The sequence below is a fragment of the Chaetura pelagica genome, unplaced genomic scaffold (assembly GCF_000747805.2).
Source record: "Chaetura pelagica isolate M959 unplaced genomic scaffold, ChaPel_1.0 scaffold17, whole genome shotgun sequence".
Taxonomy (NCBI): domain Eukaryota; kingdom Metazoa; phylum Chordata; class Aves; order Apodiformes; family Apodidae; genus Chaetura; species Chaetura pelagica.
In genome coordinates, this window is record NW_009970726.1 from 10428109 (window position 1) to 10435398 (window position 7290).

Genomic DNA, 7290 nt, shown 5'->3' on the forward strand with positions numbered 1-7290 from the left:
AATCTTGAAAATGTGAGTTGAGCCTGCTACAAAACTGTCATTGCACACAATGTTTACTAAAAGTTTTTGAGTTGGAAGAAGCTTTACCTCAGGCTCAGAAAGCCTGTTCTGTCCAATTATTAGGAGAAAATGAAATCTTACCACAAGTTAAATTACTTAATAGTATATATGTACAAGCTTGTAGATGTGATACAATCCTATGGCTTGTTTATAGTATCACAGGATTCATGAACATTTTGTGATAATTTGTTCAGCTAGTGAGGCAGTTATTTAATTTACAACATTCAGGAGTTCATTCATAATTTGAAAACCTTTGCCAAACAAATACTTCAGAAATGATCTGTGTCTCTATAGTCTCTCCCTGAAACTCTTGATTTTCTTGAAAAAGTGTAAATTTTTGTCACCTTAGTAAAGAGGAGAAATGACAGCATGTATCTTAAGTGATCAACCTTCAGATAGCTAGAATTAGTTACTGTAGAGTCTAATCTATTCGTGCAGTGTTGGCTAACCTGAATTACATATTATCTTTTTAAGAATTTGCCTCTTAAATGTATGAGATTGATTCAGCACAATGGCATCTAAACCTTCAGAGCTCACCAGGAAAATTAAGTCCTGTCAGATGCAGAAATTTTGTGCAAGGTGGGCTTGGGGGAGGGTGGGCTGAGGGGGATGCCCGCAGGACACAGGGCAGATATTTGGGCTCATGTCACCCAGGAACCAGGGGCTTAACACAAGGGCTGTGCCCTGGGTAGCTCTGTTCCCCTGTGACCTTCTCCTCTCCTGGTGGCAAAGGCAGAGATGGAGGCTCCCCAGTCTTTTAAAGACACTGACAGTGGCTGAAATCTGCCTTTTGGAGTATGAATTTCCGGAGGTTTTGTTGATTCTGGAATGGGGATTCTACGTTCTAACTCTGCCCAGGTGCCTTGCTCACTCACCATAGAGATTTTGCCACATGATTCTGTGCAGCTGTAGTCCCAAACCACCCTCATACATTTTGCAGTTAGGATGGAAGCTCTTCAACATAGCAAAAGTGAGTTTCTCAACTGTGCTTTGTACTCTAAGCCTCTGACATGGTGCTGTGAATACTTCCTGGACTGACTGCTTTAAAACAGGTTACTTTAACTTCTTAATGAATTTTTCAAAGCTAATTTTCCTGGCATTGCAATTGCATAATAGTCTCAGATTGAACTATCTTTTCTTTAAACCTGCTGCTGTTGTTCAAATTTGAAATTAACAGATTTTATTTATATCCTTCTGTTCCTTAATTTTCTTGATCTCAGGGGAATCAGTTGTCCTTGAGCATTGATTCCGATTTAAATTATCTGAAAGAAATGCATTACTGATTATTAGCATAAAAACACAGCAACTCTGATTAAGATGGTAGTTTTAAATTACAAATACAAATTTTGTTTTCAGACTGAGGTTCCAATAGGTTAATTTTTGGAACAATATGTACTTAGCACAACCAGATTAGCTCCTTAAAAAAAACCCGTTATGAGTATATAAAATGTAAAATGTAAGTATTTTGTAAATAGTATTGATAGGGTTTTACAAGAAAGATCATAATGCTAGCTGTGTTGTATTTAGGTTCACTAATGCGTGTGATTGGACACAAATATCTGCTTATAATAGAATCTTGCTGGAGAGCTGGGAATATGTGTTTGTCTGGATGCACAACAGTTTAAATAATTCAAGGAGAGAGGAAAACGGAGTTACTTGAATAATAGATAAATCAGCAGAGTGTGAGGAAGAGATCTAAAATAAAACTAGTTAGCTGAAAAACACTGTTCAGGGACAGGGGAGATAGTTTTGATGACTCAGAGGTTGTATATCTTCAGAAATCAAGTGAAATAGCTGTCTCAGAAGAGAGTGGCCGTTTGAAGATTTACAAGGGAACAGATTAGAGGATTTACAATGAGACAGTTATTCTGGCTATTTCACCACATTTTCAAAGGTAAACAAGTCCTGACAGCTGACATATTTGAGTTTAGCTGCTGGTGTTTATTTTAAGTTGGTGTTTTCAGAAGTTGGATGACTGAAATGATTAATAGTAGAGTCAGAGATTGGTAACTGCAGCCATCCCAAATGTTCCTGTGCAGTCCATTTACCTTATTAGCACTGTGCTTTCCACAGTTGAAGTGTCAGCATGGGAGACGAGATAGTAAAAATATACTTATTATAATGAAGGTAAAATATAATTTTTTTTTTTTCTATTATAGGCATTACTAACGGGAGTCTAATTTTATCACACATGGTAACACAACTGAATAAAGTTGCCATATTGAGCTACCTGTTAGTGGGGAAGGATTTTATGTGTTCTTCAGCGCTTGGGTCAATACCAGCCCAGGGATCTACAGTGCTGGTCTCTCTCTTATGCTGCTACCTGGGGTAGTTGATATTGAAGAAGACACTTGGAAATGTAGTTCTGAGTTTGAGAAAATTGGGAGTGAAGGATTTTTTAATTCTCCATCCAATAAAACTAAGTTTCAGGTCTCAGAGGTTTTTTTCCTAATTCTGCTGGGAGGAGACACGCAAAATCAGGCTTATCTGCAAAAAAGCTAAAAGCCCGAAGTGTTTGGGTTGTGAAGGCTGGAAAATTTGATTATGTATTTTCATAAGCAGCTCCACCCCCCTCATCCTGCCCCTCACAGCAATTAGTAAGGTGATGCATATTAGCTCTTTTTTACTTTAGTGAAGTAGTCCAAATTGTTCTCTCTTCTAAGTGTATCTGGAATAACTAATTATTTTTATAGAATTCTGTACAGATATTTATCCAAACTTGAAACAGGTAGCCCAATACTGAATCTTGTGGGATATCACCAATTTCTCTGTTCTTAATGAATTATTTATAATTTTCCTTTGTCAGTAGCTAACAAGCCAGCTTTTTGATCAGAGTAATTGTATTGTTGTTTAAGCCAAATTGATTTAATTTTCTGCCTAGACTGTCATATACCTCCTTATCAAAGGCCTGTCTAAAATCCAACTATATCCATGCTACTCCTGCACTTTGGTTTTCTGCCTAAAAACTATCAAACTTGTTGGGCCAGCTTTATTTTTAGAATTACCCTGTAGTTTTGTTTCCATGACAACTGTCCCACCTACAGACTAGATAGTGGCAGCCTGTCATCTGTCACACAGGGACTATAAGGGCTCTGGGACACCTTGTGACATTTCTGAGCCTCACCTAGATGTTCACCCAGGCCATAGGAGTGGGCCAAAGACTGCTCTTCCCAAAGTCCTCAAAGAGCAGGGCCAAGAAGAAACAAGAAGCAGCATTGGCCAAGGCTCCAGCTACCAAGCCTAAACAGACAGTAAATTGTTCCACTGAAACACGCAGAGAAGAAGAAGGCAGTGTTTGTACTAGAAGAGATATTCTCTTGGATATGTCCAAGCTGTAACACTGAGCATTCTTATATGACCATCAGTACGTTTCTTTGGCTGAACTACTAGTTTCTGCTGGCCTCCAGTGAGTGGGAAGGTCTGCTCCCTCAGCACTTCATCTGTCTCATTCCTTTGTCCCAAAGCTGTGATACTTGAATAGCAGAGGCAACGGGGAATCACATTAAATTTCTTATATCCCAGAGACTCTTGAGATATATAGAAGACTTTTATGCAAATGAAATATTTGATGTGCAGGGTAACCTAGCAAGAGTTAATTTATATGATATGTTTACAAGAATTCTTTCCACTGCAGAGTAAACAGGTGTGCTTTCATAATCCTCCTCTAACTCAGCTTCTATTTAACAAATTTGTTGTGACTACATTGTGGGGTTTTTTATCTGTTCTTGCTACTATCAGGTCTGTAGTGATTTTTACCTTTTTATTATTTTTGAAAGCTACTTTTTCGGACTACTTGTTAGAAGCCATGGGTCAGACACATTTATGTACAAAACCACCACGTGTGGGATGGATAATGGCAATGAAATTACCATGTAAATCATTTAGTCTGAAAGAGTGAAATTACATCTATTGTGCTTCCAAGGAGACAATACATGAAGTGCTAAGAGAAGGCTTATAATCAGATACTTTGATTAAGCTTATCAAGAGAAACACAAAAAGCTGCTATTATCAGTACCCATTCCCACAGTCATTAGCAATTTTCATATGTAAGTTTTCAAAAAACAACCAAACAAACAGAATAGCAACCCCCCCCCCAACTCCTCCCCTAAATTATAAGGACTAGTACCAGTTTAGGTAAAAGATAATATTTGCTTCCAATACTTGCAGTGAGTTAGGTATCAAAATTTTGGCTGTTTATTTTGGTATAGACTAAGCATCCAAAATCTTGGTGGCTTCACTGAGCTTCTTCAGTCTTTAAAGCACATCTGGAAAAGTTTGCTTTTTTTTCAGGCCTGTAATTCCGTCACTCTCTAGTCAAATGGAGAATGTAGCTATGTCAGATAGATTTGTCTAATTCTTTGGCTACCCACACCTATTTCTTTTTTGTTTTGGTGTGAAAGACCTTCTTAATCCCAACCTGCCCCAACATGCCACTGAGTTATTTAAAAAAAATAAAACCTTTTTCCTGAAAACTATTTTCTCCTAAAAAATATGAAGCTGTGCTGTCTTTTGGGCCCATCAAGTCTCTTTCTGTGTGAAAGCTCAGGAATTAAGTCAAGACAGACTTCTAGAACTCTTCTGAACATTGTGGAACATGGGAAACCTCTGCTTTGCACAGGCAAATCAAATTTACATTGGAATTAAAAATTTGGAGCTGAGTAGCAAAGATGAAAGTGGGAATCACGTGCTGAATTTTGTAGTTTTAAGATATGTTAAAGTGTTGTATTATAAATGGATACATTTCCCTTTTAAATTCTACTCTGATGTCTGGTTATTAAGTAAGCATCTATATAATTAATCTGTAATCCAGCCTTAAAATACCCCCTAGCCTGGACAAGTCAAGTCCCCCAGGTAAGCTGCTTTGAAGAAAAAATGAGAAAGCACAAACTTTCTAGGGACTTCTCATACTGTATTTTAAGCCATTTTTGTATTCCCCAGAAAAGGTGATGTTTTCTCCTTTTCTGCTGTGTAGAATAAAATCACTTTCCAGTTTATTGCAGATCTGACTCTAACCTCTTAGGATTTAAAAATTATTTTATTTTATTTCTTCTGTCTGTAATATCCAGCTGATCTCAGTAAAGCTGTTTTCCAAGTAATTTAAATAGAATGTAGTTCCCCTTGTTTGGCCTTTTAGAGGAACGAAACTACATGAGCTACCGTAAAGTATCATTATATTGAATAGGTTCATTGCAGAGACTGCCAGTCCACTGCTGTCTGGTTTGTGAGGCCTCTGACTGCTGGGAACATACAATCAAATGTACAGGGTTAAAATGTGGGGTAAATACCAGAGGAAGCTTAAGCAACCATGGGCTGGTTCTTCCTTTGTGAGTCATTCCACTTTACAGCTGCAAAGTCATGCTAACAATATATAGATAAAATTATGACATAAATGATGTTAAAACTGAGCCTGCTTGGCCCAAGTGTTTGATGCAATAAAGTAATTTGGCTTAATATAGAACTAATCAAGGCTCCATCTTGGTGTGACCCAAGAAAATAAATATCTTGTAACAATCAGCTCTACTGGGAGTAGACAATTATGCTTTCTCTCTTGCAAAAAAAATGTGTATTTATAGTGTACCAGAAAACTGCATTGAGTATATTATTGGAAGCCAAGATGAAGCCCTTACTTTTGTGCACAAATAATCTGGTTTTGAAATGCATGCTGATATAAAAATGATGTTAATGAGCATGCTGCAGTGACCTTCAGCAGCAATATCATTGAAATTCATCAAGTAGGCATTTAAAATGCCTACATCTTCATTTTTATGATTTTTAAAAGGTCCATTTTGACCTCAAAGTGTTAATCTTGACTAAAATAACAACCTATCCTGGAGTTTTGGAATCTTCAGAAACTGATGAAAATTTTCGTCTGAACTAAGCCAACCTTCTCAAGTCATGGAAGTGGTTTGTCTGTACATTCCTTATAAACAGATAATGTCCTGCAAACGCAGCTCATCATCTAGATTGGAAACCAAAGTGTCTGTAGGGTCTACAGTTGTTGATTTCAGCTGCCAGGAAGTCAAAAGAACTGAAAGGTTTGCTGCTTGAAGAGTTTTATTCCTTCTGAGGCTTCATTAAAGATTAAACTGTTACAAAATCTCCTTGCTGGCAGGAAAAAATATTTAACCTGTGAATTTTTTTTTCATACTGTATTATAGCACTGCAACATTCAGGAGCTAACTATGGTTATATATGTTACTAAACCCTCATTCTTACGAACAATATCATATACAAAATAATAACGTATTTTAAAATAACGTAGTTACGGCAACCGTTTTGTTTTTCTTCCTGACAGTGGAACTCTTAGTTGCTTAAGAGCTTTAATTTTTTATGCAGGAGGGAATTTCTCTAGGGAAAATCACACACATTAGTTAGAGGGAAGGAAAAATTTGTACTCATAAATTTTAATGTGTAATTTATTTGCTTGTTTCTGTGGATTAGTCTGAAGAAAAATGTAAAGGGCAAAAGGCAGTATGGTTTGATTAATGGTCCAAAAGGCCTTTCAGGGATTAGGAACCTCGATGAATTATTTAAAAGCATCTATAATTTTAAGAAGCCCCTTCTAAACTTTTTAACTTAAAAAATACCTTTATAAATTGCATAATAATAATTCTTACCATATGGTGAACATAACTGTATTATAAAGACCTTAAAATTGGCTTTTAGAGGCTAATTTCACTTGCTCTGGTTTAACTCTCTGTTCAATACATGACGGTATAGTCTTGTCTTACAGCAGTAGATGAAACACTAATTGGTGACTAGAGACAAGAAACTAAAACGTGCTACTAACCCTTCGTATCAACAACACAGCACTTAAAGAAAGTTTGCAAAATATTTGAAAATAACATGGTTATCTGTTTTAAACAACTAATTAGGTCCCTAAGAGGTCACTAGCTAGAAGGAAAGTAAGATCTATGTCTAAATTCAAATCAAAGATTACGTTTTACTTCTAGAATTGGCAGCATTGGTTATTCCTAACAAAAAGAGATAAAAGTTTATTTTTCAGACTTAAGCTCAACTCAAACCCCAGAGAGCTGGTACACTAAACCAGGCATGCCATCTCTTACCAGCACATAGTATTGTGAAATGAGAACCTTCTGATTATAAAAATTCTATTTTTTTCCAGTTATACTTTAAAAAGATGCTATAGATAAATAAGTATGCATGGTCAAAGACATAATGAGAGAATAATTACCTTAAAGAAATATTTACTGACTGACTGTTTCTCAT